Source organism: Lactuca virosa, chromosome 5 (assembly GCF_052849685.1).
Source record: "Lactuca virosa cultivar CGN04683 chromosome 5, Lactuca_virosa_CGN04683_v6, whole genome shotgun sequence".
Lineage (NCBI taxonomy): Eukaryota > Viridiplantae > Streptophyta > Magnoliopsida > Asterales > Asteraceae > Lactuca > Lactuca virosa.
Window position 1 is genome coordinate 354,229,538 of NC_136430.1, and position 14,747 is coordinate 354,244,284.

The window sequence follows — 14,747 nt, forward strand, 5'->3', positions numbered from 1 at the left end:
ATAAGAACTTTTGATGTAATTGTCTAAAACACTTTGTACTCACTAAAAGCTTAATTGAGCCAAAAAGATATTATTTAGATCTTGTGTTCATCATTCATACTTTACTCTGATCTCGTAATACATACTCGATTTCATTGCAACTACACATACCATGTGTTAAGACCCGCGTACTCGCTTCTCAGCTTGTACGCTAAGTGTACCATGTGGTACACCCCGCGTACTACCCAAGGACCAAAAGTGCATATTTTAAATAACAAAGGGCAATAATGAAACATACCAAAAGTGCATCTTTGAAATAACAAAGGGAAATAATTCTCCTCGACTTGAATCAAACTTCATCCTCGAAGTCTGTTGCCCTGAACAACTCCGGATAATGCTCCCTCATCTCATCCTCGGGCTCCCAAGTCCACTCTGAACCCTTGCGGTGCAGCCACTGCACCTTCACCAGCTTGACAACCTTGTTCCTCAAGGTTTTCGTCTTCCGATCCAGAATCACCACTGGCCTTTCATTATAATTCAGGCGGTCATCCACCTGAAGATCCTCAAATGGAATCATTGCGGAATCAGCCACTAAGCACTTCCGTAGCTAAGAGACGTGGAACATGGAATGAATATGACTCAGCTCATCTGGAAGATCCAAGCAATAAACAACCTGGCCCACCTGAGCCAAAACCCTGAAAGGACCAATATACCTGGGGCCCAGCTTTCCCCGTTTCCTGAACGGGATGACACCTTTCCAAGGTTACACCTCAGGAGAACCATATCTCCCACCTGCAACTCTAAATCTGATCGGCGCCTGTCGGCATAACTCTTCTGCCGACTCTGAGCTGTCTGGAACCTGCTCCTAACCTGCTGAATCAGCTTAGTGGTCTTGAGTTCCACTTTGGTACTCCCTATAACCCGCTGACCGACCTCGTTCCAACAAATCAAGGTCCTACACTCCCTCCCATAGAGCATCTCGAAAGGAGGTCTGAATCATCCGCTCACTCATGGAATTTTGTGCTGAAATGGAGACGAGTGCCCAACTCGTCATGAAACTTCTTCCAAAACCTGGAAGTAAATCGGACATCTCTATTAGAAATCACAAAAACCGGCACCCCATGACGTGCCACAACCTCCCTGATATAAATCTCAACCAAATTCTCGGAAGATATTCTCTTTTGTATTGGGATGAAATTCACGCTCTTGGTCAAACGATCCACGATGACCCAAATCGAATCCACTCCGTGCGCAGTCTGGGGTAGGTTCGTGATAAAATTCATTGTAATATCTTCCCATTTCCATACATGAATCTACAATGGCTGCATCTTGTCGTGAGGACGTTGATGCTCGGCCATGACTTTCGTACAAGTCAAGCAACGCTCCACGTACGAGGCCACATCCCGCTTCATGAAGGGCCACCAATAATCAGGACGAAGATCCCTATACATCTCCGTCGCCCCGTGATGAATGGAGAACCTCGACTTGTGAACATCCTCTATCAGAATCTGACATACACCACCCCAATACGGAACCCAAACTCGCCGATGCAGAGTCAACAATCCATAACTATCATAATTGAAGGAAGCCACCTGACCCACAATATGCTCTCTCTTTCGGTGATCTTCCTTCATAGCCTCAACCTGAGCCTCACAAATCAGCTCTAACAATGGAGTAATCACGGTCATCCTCAAACATATGTCTCTGATCGGAGTTGCGACCTCCTTGCAGCTGAGAGCATCGTCCACCACATTGGCCTTCCCCGGGTGATAAAGGATCTCGCAATCATAATCCTTCACCACATCCAACCATCGAGGTTGCCTCATATTTAGATTCGGCTGATCCATCAAGTACCTCAAGCTCTTATGATTCGTGTAAATAGTAGAACGGAACCCATATAGGTAATGCCGCCAAATCTTGAGGGCGAAAACCATGAGCCCCAACTCCAAATCATGCGTCGGATAATTCGCCTCATAAGGCTTCAGCTGCCTCGAAGTGTAAGCGATCATGCGACCCCTTTGCATCAACACTGTCCCCAATCATGTGATCGAAGCATCACAATAAACCACGAAATCATCAACACCCTCTGGCAGGGTCAGAATCGGCGTCTCACACAACCGCTGTCTCAAATTCTTGAAAGCTGCCTGCTGCCCAGGCCCCCAACGAAATGTAACCGCCATCTTGGTCAGTTGGGTAGAATGAACAACTATCTTGGAGAAAACTTGGATGAATCTCTGATAATAACCCGCCAAACCAAGAAAAATCCAAATCTCAGATGGAGACCTCTGAATCTCCCACTATATCATGGCCTCGACCTTGGCCGGATCGACCAGAATACCCTTCTAGTTGACAAGGTACCCCAAAACTTCACCTCGCGCAACCAGAACTCACACTTGGAGAACTTTGCAAAAAGTATCTCCCTCCTCAAAGTGTCCAACACTTCCTTCAAGGGCTCCTCGTGATGCTCCTGAGTCTTGGAATAAACCAAGATATCATCGATGAATACAATCACAGACCAATCCAGCTTCAGTCTTCTCACGCGATTTATGAGGTCCATGAACGCGGCCGGAGCATTGGTGAGCCTAAAGGCATCACCACCAACTCGTAATGACCATAACGAGTCCTAAAACCTGTCTTCTGCACATCCTCATCCCTGACCTGCATCTGATGAAAACGCAATCGCAAAGCAATCTTGGAGAACCAAGATGCACCCTGAAGCTGGTCAAAAAAATCATCAATCCTCGAGAGTGGATAACGGTTCTTCATCATTACCTTATTCAGCTCCCGGTAGTCGATGCACATACGGTGACACCCATCCTTCTTCTTCACGAACAAGATCGGTGCTCCTTAAGACGAATTACTCGGTCGAATAAATCCCTTGTCTAACAGCTCCTGCAGCTGTGTAGACAACTCATGTAACTCCAGAGGAGCCAACCGATACGGTGCTTTGGCTATCGGAGCCACACCAGGAACCAGATCAATCCTAAACTCGACCTGCCTCTCCGGAGGCACCCCTAGGAAAATCCTCTGGAAACACGTCCGGGTAGTCTCGCACAATCAGTACATCAACCACGATCGCCTTACCCTTTTCCCGGGTATCCATGACATAGGCGACATAACTGGAACAACCCTGCTGAAAATAGCGTCTGGCCCTCACTGCTGAACACAAAATCAGCCCACGCTGAGATTTCTCCCCATGAACCACTAATTCTCCCCCACTTGGGGTCCGAACCCGTACCAACTGTTGTTCACAATCGATCACTGCCCCATTAGGGCTCAATCAATCCATGCCCACGATAAACTTTTTCCCATACAACGAAATGGGAACCGAATCCACCAAATACTACTCACCGAACAACTAAAGAGTACAACCCCGATGAACTCTTGAAACCCGAACAGACCTATCATTATCAATCTCAACATCAAGGGGACAATCTAGATGCCCTGGAGCTCCAGTAAATCTCTTGCTAAGCGCAAGCGATACAAAGGATCGGGTAGTCCCCGAATCAAACAATACTAATCCAGAAATACTGTTCACAAGGAATGATCCTAAAATAAAATCTATAACATAAGCAAGCAATTCATTATAAATAAACAGATAAGGAGAAGATACATACCTGTCACGACGTCGGGAGCTGCACGCGCCTCCTCGACCATTAACTGGAAAGCCCTGCTCTTCACCACAGGCGCGTCTGCTCGGCCCTGGCGGACGTTAGTAATCCGAAGAGTTGCAGGAGTGGGTGCTGACACCGGTCCTCTTGTAGCCAAACTTGGACAGTGGGCCTTCTTGTGGCCCCTGTGACTGCAATAGAAGCAAATCAGATCAGACCCCTAGGTCGTCGTAGCAGTACAATTTCTTCTATAATGACTCGTCTGGCAGCACTTGAAGCAGCTAGAACCACCAACTCTGCACGGTCCCTTGTGTGCCTTTCCGTACTTTCCATAATGGCTACAGACCTGATGGCCTCTTTATCTAGACTTAGATACCTTGGGCCTCTTTCCCGAACCCTCAGCACTTAGCATAAAATCTGGCTTCCTCCTCTTTTCCATATACAGATCAATCTCCCTCTCCCTAGCTCGCACTATCATATTCTCCAGCGTCTTGCAGCTGGATCGGCTCACAAACTGCCGAATGTCACTCCTCAACATCTCATGATATCGGGAAATCTTCATATCCTCATCCTCCATATACTACGGAACCAAAAGCACCCTCTCCCGAGAAATCACGGTGATCTCAGCCACTGTATCCATAGTCTGGCGGAGATCCTGAAACTCTCGTGCCAACTGTTGCACCTTAATCACCGGTGCAAACTCAGCTCGGAACTTGGTCGAGAAATCATCTTACATCATCATACCAACAGCATCATCACATACTTCACGTCCTACCTCCTCCCACCAGTCTCGTGTCATGTCCTTCAAATGACAGGAGGCAAGCCTAACCTTTGCCTCATCAGGGCAACTGTTGGTGTGGAAGGCGTTAGCAACATCTGCTAACCACCTTCGGCTCGCTAGGGCAACTGTCCTTCTCCTCGTGGTAGTCCGGAGCCCCAGATGCCTGGAACTCCCTAAATTTCAAAGAACGTGCTTCCACCACTGCCACCACTTCAGAACGAAACGAGCTCAACCGCTCATCCAGAATCTACAGAAAGCCCTGCTTGACCGTGCCAAAGATCACAGGAGTCTGCTCAAGAATGCAACGAGTAATCTCATATGAAATGAACTCCCTAGTCTGATCATCTAGTTGCCCCACTACAAATCCTGAGCCTGAGCCCTCTCCAGCACCCGAACTTCCAGCAGGTCATACTGAAAATAGACCATATAAACTATCAAAATACGCATCAAAATATATATCGAGGGATCACAAACTCCACAAGCTTCCTGGTTTCATCGCAGCTCTCCTTGAATCGAGTACGAATCCTTTGCTTCAAGTAGTACGGGCCCATACTACCTTCCACATCTATCCGTACTTTCCTCAAGAATTGCCTTGACTCAACCAAGTCACTTTATATCCATACAACTTCCCCTCACAAATAAGGCTCCCAGCACTAGATCTTATCCTAGGTTTTCCTAGGGCAAACTCCATACCACTCTCTACCATCAGCTGTAGAAGGAACTCCCGCTAACTCCCTCTAACTAGTTCAAGAATAAAATTACATACCACTAAAACCAGATACTTCTTCGAATGAAAGGACTCACACTACAATGGTTGGACTCAGACAAGAGGTGTCCAATAGAGTTAAAACATAACCTTCTAAAGTTATTTAGTTCCCACAATATGTAGCTTAGTATATTCGCTTACTAGTTAGCTCAAGTTAGTAAGAACTCCTAAAAGAACAAGGCAAGCAGCATTCGAGCATCAAGTAACCAGAACCAAGCATCACCTAATTAGGCCACCCTATCACCGACTACTCAGTAAGAACAAGTCTACGAGCTCATACAACAGGCATAAAAAAGGCATCTCTCCTAGCATTCTATCATGCAAAAACTGAGCAGATCCTTAGCCCTAACTAGCATGCGATTTACAGATTCACAGATCAAATCATATCAGATTACATTTATGGGTAATTTGGGAAAACATACTTGAGCTCGGCTGATTGCATGCACCACACCCTTTCTTGTCTCAGGAAAAACTCTTTTCTTAGGAAAATATTCTTTTTGAATAACTTTACTAAATCCTCAGTTTGAGTTCAGGCACACCCGAGACTATTTCTAAATCACTCAAACTAAGGCTCTAATACCAACTTGAAACATCACAAAAATACGACCCGAAAATTTCATTTTTAATTTATTAAAATCACTATTCCAAAAAAACCATCAATACAATCCCAATAAAATAAGTGTATCAAACATCATCTCGAATCAGAGTAAAACACAAAAAGCGGAACTAGGTGGTGTGTGCTCTGCAATCATCCCGAGCCCTTCCCTTTGGAACTAGAAATATCTGAAACATAAACTGAAAACCGTAAGCAGAAATCTCAATGAGTTCCCTAAACTACCCCATTCCTTACATAATAAATCACATATTGGGCCCCCGCCCTCTATCGGGCCCCGCCCGGTATCGAGTCCCACTCGGCTTCGGACCCCGCCTGGCATCGAGCCCTGCTCGGTATACAATCTGTAGTTCTTAGTCCCCACCTGACATGGGGCCCCGCCCACTATACACATAGACATATATCACATAATCATACTAACACATACAATGATCATAAAACAAATAGCATACGATACGATCATCAGGCCTTGCCCGGCATCGAGCCCCGCCCGATATACATAACAACTCATATCACATGCAAGGGTCACGCAGACTCTTAGCATCCTAACATAAATAAAAAGGGCTGGAATTGGTGCCTTAAAACCGCTAAACCCAGTGAGGAAACTCACCTCGACTGTTGAATCACACGACTAAATCTCTGGCTACAATCCGACGAATCCCCGAGCTATCAATACAAAATAACATCCAATTAACAATTAGATTTCAATCTATAACCATCAATCCATACTTAGGGTAAAAAGACCATTTTACCCCTTACCTAGTTTGGTCCAAGACTAAGGCCCAAACTCACAATCTAAAAGGCCCAAAAATCAACTAACCATCTAAGGCCCAAACATGGCCCAATTTTCCAAATTGGTAACTTTACGTTCATGCATGGCTAAATGAAGTTCTTAAAGCTCAAGAGGACTTAATAAGTGACATAATGCATGTATGTGACCAAAACTCCCATCAAGCCTGCACCTTTATGCCTAAGGAGTCCAAATTAAGCTCAGATCTAAAATAATAAGTCCTTAAAATGACCCAAATCCTGAAACCAACCCAACAAGGGACAAAAAGCATAAAAACTAATAAATGAAGAGATCTAATCATGGAGAAGACAATATTAGAACTTGATACCTTAATAAGCTTGCAACAAGGGTGATGATTCTTGATCTATAACCTTCTCACCAAGCAAAGCACCTTCAATCTTCTATACTTCCTTCACAAGGAGCAAAACAACCACCAAAATCTTCTTAAGAACTCAAATGCACAACTATGGAGGCTAAGGGATGATTTCTACGGTTTTGGAGGCTTAGAGACTGGTAAAGAGGCCATCCCTAATGACTTAAGGTGTTTATATAGGGTGAAACACCCAAAATTAGGGTTTCATTAAGTCTCACGTACGCCCAATGTACATAGATGTACACCCCGTGTACGTGTCCGGAGTCCCGATCAAACCTTGCATCAGTACGCTAAGTGTACCATATGGTACACCTCGCATACTCACTTCTGAGCTTGTATGCTAAGCGTACCATGCGGTACGCCCCGCGTACTACCGAATGCCCAAAAGTGCAGCTTTTAAATAATTAAGGGCAATAATGAAACATACCAAGATTCAAGTGTTACATAATCTCAGAGTGATGGATTTGACTCTATTGCGCAACTCTTGTCTGACTCCAACCATTGTAGGGTTGAGTCTTTTACTCGAAGGATTATCTAAGCATTGTTGCATGTGACTGTATTCATGAAGTGGTTATCTGACATTATTGGGAGTTTTTCAGCAGCTGATGGTAGGGTGAGGTCAGGAACCTAGGAGAGTCGAGGAAGTTCTTTAGCGGGTTGGGTTGTGTTGTTTAGTAGGTACTTGGAGTACCGATTTGAGAAGGTGACTTGGAGGATTCGGGATAACTCTTGAGGAAAGTATGGGTAGGTGTGGAAGGTAGTATTGGGCCTATACTACCGAAAGCACATGATCCATATTAGAATCCAGGGGAGTCACGAAGAATCTACGAAGCCTGTGGGAAGAGGACTCTTTGAGTATGTTCCGATTATTGTATGGTTGCTTTCAGTATGGTGATGAGCACTCGTGGAGGAGGTTCAGGCTTAGGTGTTGGAATTGAACCGATGGATGAGCAGACACATGACTTCATATCGTTGGATATCACCCGCAACATTTTTGGAGTAGACTCTTGTGATCTTTGGTTCGGTCAAGGAAGGGATTATGGAGATTTTGGATGAGCACCGGGGCACGTTACACACGGAGATATTGGCTATTGTGGGGGCTCGCACTCTTTCCTTCCGCAAGTTTCGTGCATGTGGAGCACCCAAGTTCTTTGGGGAGAAGGACCCCATTGCTAGTAGGAGGTGGTTAGCGAACATAGTGAATGCTTTTTGGTTGAGCTTCTACCCTGATGGGTCGAAGGATAGATTGTTTCTTGTCTTCTGAAAACAGAGCCTGAGATTTGTGGGAGGAGTGGACTTTGCTTTGGGAGGCGATGTCATTCATACGATGACTAAGGAGGAGTTTGTGACCCGATTTAAGGCAGAGTTTGCACTAGCTATCGACATGCAACAGTTAGTGAGGGAGTTTAAAGACCTTCACCAGATGACTGAGACTATGAAAGAGATCACTACCAAATTTAATAAGAGGGCTCTTTTGGTTTTGCACTATGCCACAGCTGAGGAGATAAAGAAGACAAGGTACCATGATATGTTGCAAGATGGTATAAGGGAGTTTGTCATCTTTTTAGCTAGTCGGCCTTAGAGGACATCATAGCTAGAGCCCGAGAGCGGGAGCTTGATTTGGAGCACCTTGGGAAGAGGAAAGGAAAGTGGGTGCAGACAGTTTGGGGTCTTACGAATAAACCCAAGACTTTTGATTAGCGAGTGAGAGGCCAGCATGGCCGATGTCAGTGCAGCACGTGCGGGAAGCAGCACGACAGAGTTTGTCGATTTAGGAGTTCGGGTTGCTATAAGTATGGTAGTCTTGGTCAGACAGCTATCGTCTGAGTCTAACCGTTGCAGGGATGAGTCCTCTACTCGAAGGATTATTTGAGTCTTATGTCAAGTATAAGTGTTCTCCAGCAATAATAGTTAGTGATTTTGTATCCATTAGAAGCATCAAGTAAGTCAAGGGTTGAAAGCATTCTGATTATGTCTGGACTTCACTGAGAATTTGGTCGGGTAGTGATTTAGTATGGGCGATCTGTCGGGGTTTCAGACCAATTCGAGATTTTAGGTTTCAGGTAAAGTAGGGATGGTTTTCTACATGGGAGTTTGGATTCATCTTCTTCGGGTTTGGAGAGTTCTGTTAAGGTTGGGTTTGGTAGCCTTGGGAAGGCTGTTGTATGCTCGGGATTGTGGTTATGTTCTTCAGGCTGTCTGGCGTGCCTGGGATGGTAAGGAATGATTTCGAGGACGAAATCTAACTTAAGTGGGGGAGAGTTGTAACACCCGGAATCTTGAGGAGCAATTGTTGGGAATAAATCCCCTTTGAGGATTGGACACTGCGTGTTGGAGGAACCAACACGGCATGTCTAGATGAGAAGAAGCCCGACTTTAATTAAGTTCAACACGGCGTGTTGCCTCTTGGAACACGGTGTGTTGACGGCGAGAATGAAAACCATAATCTTTCGGGTTTTGCTCCCTATTTAAGGAATAAGGAGGCTAGGGTTTGTCCATCCTCAGCCCCCTTAAGCCCTGAAAGAAACCCTAATCATCTTCCTCCATTTTTAGAGCTAGTTTGGTGCTTTTTGAAGCTAAAGAAGGAAGAAGGAGGAGGATGGAAGCAAAGATCAAGCAAGCAAGACCCCATTCTCCATCTTGGCACTCTTCTGGACCTTTGTAAGTGTCCAACGCTCGATTTTTATAATTCCAAGTTGTTAGATCTTGAGTTTTGTCCCTTTAACTTCTTGTTCTTGAATGATGGAATGGTTATGTAACACCAGTCAAATTTAGATCAAAAATAAATTGTTCAATAATCTTAATTGGGATGAACAAAGTGGTAGAGATTTTAACAAGGTTTCCAAAAATATAAAGAACACTGAATCCGAGTTATAACGAAGAAGTTATGACCAATCGAAGATCCGCGACAAAACCGGCAAAACACTGTTCAATGTAAAAAGTGAATTTTCAATAAAAGGCTTTTTACCCATAACAATCTAAATGAAAGTTGTAGATTATGTTAAACCGAGAACTTTCATAAAAAGAACGTCAAAATCTGACTTCGTAGGAGGAAGTTATGATTTTTCTAAGTTTCGGTATAGCAGTATACAGCTAAAAACTCGAAATAAAGATCGAGTGATTTTTAGCCAACACAACCAAAACGGGAATTGAAGGTCTCGTCAATAGTAGTACAACGGTAAAAAGACAGACAAAAACGGACGTCGGATGAAGAAGTTGCGAATTTTTAACGGACTTTACTGTCCCGGTCTGTTAAAAATAATAATATTTAAATTAAAGTCAAAATTAGCCGATGAAGTCTAAAAGCGAAAGTCGTAGAGTATAATTTTACCTATGCGTGCATATAAAGAAAGTCGAAAACGGAGCTCGTATGCGAAAGTTATGAATTTCGCAAGTTTTGGCACAAAAATCAAAAAATATTGAAAATCGGGAAAAATCGCATGGTGCATGTTCGGCCACGTCCCCTCGCATGGGAGGCTGCCGCGTATCGCCTCGTGTCAGCTTCTGATTGGACCGAAGCCGCGGTCTAGTGCGCATCCGACACACCCTTCGCACGGTGGCGCCTCCGAGCTCGGACCCGTGTCATCTTCTGATTCGACCGAAGTCGCGGCCCACTCATGTTCCGACGCGCCTCGCCAGCTGTCTGAGGCGAAGCCTTCCCCTTGCCACCTGTCCGAGACACGCGTCTCCTTCCCCTTGCTTCGGATCCGAGGCTTCAGCCTATAAATAGCCTGCGAGACTCTCCGGTTTTAACCTTATTTTTACACCAAATTTCACACACTTTCATCTCTTTCACTCCCACAACCTCACCTACAACCCCCAAAGCCCCGGTATCAAATCTAAAACCCTAAGAAAGCCACGAAGCCTCGAGATTCTCGAGAAAAACAACTTTCTCCAGTCGAAACTCTGCCCGAATAAAGCTGATTTTTCTTCAAATAAACTCTTTTCCAGAAAACGAAACGCTGCCCAAATCACCACTTATCAAGTGAGTTCATACCCCTATAATCTACCTTTTTAATGGTTATAAATGCTTTTTAGGGGGGAATACAAGTTCAACACAATCTAAATTGTGTTAATAATTGTATGTGATAACAAATTTCACAAAGGATTTCCTTATGCTTTTAAGGATTACCAAATACTTCCAAAATGACTTAAAGTCATGTTGAATCTTTAAAGTCATGTAAACTCTTTTAATACTGTTAAATTCTTTGAAAAATATTATATAAACTATTTCAAATTATAATTATCAATATCATGTTCATATATGTATAAGTATATAAATAAAACTTAAAGGGCTTAGGACTAATGAGTTGCCTTATCTCCTTTTCCTTATTTGGATGTGGATTTGAGGTGAGGTTAATTATCCGAAGGTCGTTTCCTTCTTAATTATATACATTATAAATATGGGAATATAAAAGGTTACTTCAGTCGGTATCATTACCTTTGTATCATGCTGAGCAAAGGGGTACATTCAGGAGAGATCATGCTAATCAGATACAACGTATAAATTATAATAGGTATAATTTATGATTCAAAACTAAATATACAAGAATGATTCACGACTGTATACTTTTTATTCCAAGTATATTAGGAAAGGAAAGTACTAGCAATTCATTTATCTATACCAGGATACGTATAATACTTTTAGTATATGGATAATATATTAAAGAAGAAATAATACATTATACAGGGTTTGCATTAACAGGGGTACAAATACAACGTACCAGGGTTAGCAATCACGGGGTAGTAATACATCATACCGGGTTTGCATTAACAGGGGTACAAATACAACATACCAGGGATAGCAATTACGGGGTAATAATACATCATACCGGGTTTGCATTAACAAGGGTAAAAATACAACGTACTAGGGTTAGCAATCACGGGGTAGTAATACAAACTAAATTAGAAACAAACGAGAAATCTATTTTTCTAAATAACTATACGAGGTCTAAACTACTTTATCAAGAAAAGGATATAATTTGATCTTTACTCAAACTAAAATGTGATGGTACGTCTTCAGGACATAGCAATACTTGCTATGTTATATCCTTGTAACCAGAATCTCCTGGAGAGAAAGCGGGCATTGTGTGTATAGATCTATACGGGACCGACAATCCCACATCCCGACTGCTAGCTATAGTCCGGCAGACCAGCCATGGGGTGAAAAATGTCACATATTCAGTTTCGACACCAGAAGGTCGTCGTGTATATTCTAGTCCAGCATGGTTACAACTTTATCACATTTTAAACCTTAATTAACCAGGTTAATATTAGGGTAGTTATTCATCGGTAGTTTATTTTTAAGAAATACTAATGTATTAATCTCCTTCCATAAATAAAACGAAACGGTTTTATGGGGATTTAAAACTACTATTCAGAAACGGTTTTATGGGGATTTAAAACTACTATTCAGAAACGGTTTTATGGGGATTTAAAACTAGTTATCAGAACGGTTTTATGGGCATTTAAAACTACTTATCAGATGGAACTTAGTCATTCACTCTCTTTAAACTAGTATAACATAAAGGACCTTTAGTGGCTAATTCTATAATTCCTTAGTTTATAAATCAGAGTTATATATAAGTAATATATGATTGACAGTGAAATGTCTGACTTCCGCCTTACTTCCTGTTCCTTGTTTGGTTGTGGGCTTAGGGCAGATTCACCCATTTAACTGTCCATTCGATATTAGGTTATATATAACTAGTATAAACTAACTAATTCCAGAGGGAACTATTGAGGTTATCATTTTATCACATCAGGAAATATAGGATTTTCTAGAGGAATCAACAAACTTTCCCAAGAACTTTAAAGTATACTTTATAGAACTAAAATACTTATGAACTCACCAGCTTAAGTGTGGATCTACTCTTTCAAAATAACTTGTATTCTCAGGAATCTAGTAGACAGGTACACTCCCGAGGCTTTTGAGAAGACTACCTAGTACCGTACTGCGACTCTTGTCTTCTATTATATCTACTTTGATGTTTGAATATGTAATGTTTAAACACTTCTGTAAAACTTATACTTATTAATGCAATGGTTGTTTGTACTTTGATTACTATATTGCATGTGTTGTGATACTTACATGACGTCCTCCGCTCCTGAACGTTTCCGCCATTCTGGTTTGGGGGTGTGACAGGTTAGATCTCATAAAGTTTGCAACTTTATGAATCTCTAGATCAAGGTGACGTGGTAGTGTTTTGGATCTGGATTATAATCAAGTTTTGATGTCATGCATAGAGATTAGGTCATAAATCCCCATTTTGACCTAATATGGGTTGAAGACATGCATTGGACATGTATGTCTATAAAGCACCAACCTTGGGATGGTTTCGTGTTTGAATCACATCTGGAAAGGGTGGACTTTAGACTTTAAGGATTAAGTGCTTGTTGCTTAAGATCTTGCATTAATAAGCTTTATGGATTGAGTTTTAAACCTTTGTGGGTAGTTCCAATGGATAAAGTTGGAAACTTTATCCTTCTGGACCACATTATGGAGTAGATCTGAACTTTGGAGCTCTTTGATTCGGAGAAAACAACTTAATGTATTAAATTGTTGGAACATCGGCAAACACGGCGTGTTCGAAGTCAAAACGGTGTGTTAGCTAGGGTTTTCCTGACTGATTGGATGATGGCGGTGTTGGATATAGTGTCTAAGTCCATAACTATTTTTCGTATGTACTTGACCCGACCCGACATGGTCCATTTGGGTTGCATGGCATTGCAATAATTGGATAGACCAAAATGAGAGAAAGGACACTTAAGTTGTATTAATATATTATAAGTACTAATATATTAATAATATTATTTAATTGGTATTGATCAAAGAATTAATCTTGAATTAATTAAGTGATCAAAAAGAGACTAATTAAATATATGGGGTTGATTATTTAAATAATCTATTCTTGTATAGTGGGCTAATGATCCATGGTTTGTATGGATTGGGTTAAAACCCATAAGGTGCTCCATGGATAGTCCATGGGGGTTACAAACCCATGGATCATGGAATGTGGAAAGCCATGACAATTAGGGTTTACATGGTGTAACCCTAATTGTGTCACAACTATATCAAGGCTCCTTGTCAAGCAAAATGGGCACTACTACAAGCAAGTAAGAGGGCTAGCCAATTTTGAGTTTAGTGTTATTCTCTCAAGGTTATTCCAAGAATTGTGGTGTTGTTTGAAGCATTTGACGCATCACATTTGGGGTGCTAGGCTCACAAAGTCATCAAGGAATCCAAGCTTGTAAGAGGTATGTTATTCTACTTGTTTTTGTATTACAAGTTTTTATGAACCTTGGAAAAATCATTTTGCATGTATCTTAGACAAACATAGATCCAAGGTTTCTAGGGTTGCATGTACACCGTAGGAGTGTTAGAATGCTCAAAACCCAATAGTGGTATCAGAGCCTAGGCTTGTTTGTGTGATACTTGATGCAAAATAGCTTTAAAAATTGAAATTCTTGCTGTCTGCACAGGAGACTCGCCGAGTCCATAGAGGAACTCGAAGAGTCCAAGCATATCTTCAACCAACTCGGCGAGTCAGTTCTTGCACTCGACGAGTTGGCCATGCAGAGTGCAGATTTCGACTTTTGCTGCTGGAAATGGACTAGAAACATTACCCTAAACTATTTTGGTGATATAAAACATGTTTTAGATGGTGTAATTCTTATGTTAATCCATTTACAATGGTTAATATCAAAAATCCTATATTAATATGTTAATATGCTACTTGAAATTTTGATATTCATGTTCTTATGAGTTTTAGAAGATCATAGGAATTATATGTATCTTGCTTGTAAGAATGATTCTTAATCTTAATGGCTAATC